Genomic DNA, 1,318 nt, shown 5'->3' with positions numbered 1-1,318 from the left:
GGTTGTGGGTATGTATAATACCAGGCCTGTAACAACCACTGAGAAATATCCTTGCTATGCATTGCAGGCAAGGTACTGGCCAGAGTAATGCTGAACAGGCTCATAGTGGTACTACTGATATGGTGTTTGCCGCCAGGCAGCTCCAAGAAAAGTGCCAAGAACAAAATGTAGACCTTTACTCCACCTATGTTGATCTGACTAAAGCCTTTGACAATGTAAGCAGAGAGGGCCTCTGAAGAATAATGGCAAAGTATGGGTGTCCTAGAATATTCATTACATCATATGTCAGTTTCATGATGGAATGATGGCCAGAGTGCAAGATCGTGAGGAGACCTCTGACCCTTTTGAAGTCACAAATGGACTGAAAACCATGGCCGCCAGAGAAAACGATTTAAGACACTCTGAACGCATCACTTACGGCCTTCAACATTGATCCAATATCATGGGAGCAGACAGCTTTAGATAGAGCCAAGTGGCAGGCCACTGTTCATGACGGTGCCTGCAAATATGAAAGTAACCGAAAAGCTGCTGCAGAGAAGTTCAGGAAGGACAATGTTTTGAAGCCCTTGACATCTGCTATGATTCTCTGTTCTCACTGCAAGAGACCTTTTTAAGCAAAGATTAGGCTTATCAGCCATATCCACACTCATCGATGATGATCCCCACCCCTTACAGGATGATCAGATGGTCCTCGTTGTTCCGATGAATGAACAATAACAATGTATAATACTCCAGGGAGATAGATGTCTCTGCCTTGCACAATTCCAGGACACCCTTAAGCAAGGTCTAGCACCTGTTAATCTACCTCTGATATTCTGGATGGCTACCATAAAGAGGATAGATGAAGTTCCTCAGCTGTGATGAAGATGGAAAGATGGGACAACCAGATTGAGAGAGTCCGTTGGCACCTGTACAGCAATCTTCTAGTGATGGTGTTACAAACAGAACACCCACTTCCAATTTGTCATAATCCAACATGGAAGTGGTAAGGCTCAGGAAACTGTCATGAGAATGCTTATGTCAGTGCGCAAGCTGGACTGATAAATAAATTCAAATTACCAATCTATTGTATACAAATTAAATTCATATGCAACAATATGGCAATTGAATCTGTTGTTGGCATTGGGATGGACCATGTGACGGTTGCCAACATCCATCAATGACAGTCGTACTATGGAAAGACTCAATCTCAACTTGACCTCTCTAATTTGTCAGTTTGTGTTGTTATCAATGTAAACTTTGTCACATCCTACCTGATGCTGTCAATCTTTGGTTTCTTTTACTAGGTACCTCCACGGCGATGTGTAAAACGTCAGTA

This window comes from Euprymna scolopes, chromosome 36 (genome assembly GCF_053919585.1).
Source record: "Euprymna scolopes isolate OS-2025 chromosome 36, ASM5391958v1, whole genome shotgun sequence".
Taxonomy (NCBI): Eukaryota; Metazoa; Mollusca; class Cephalopoda; order Sepiida; family Sepiolidae; genus Euprymna; species Euprymna scolopes.
This window is presented reverse-complemented; position numbering follows the sequence as displayed.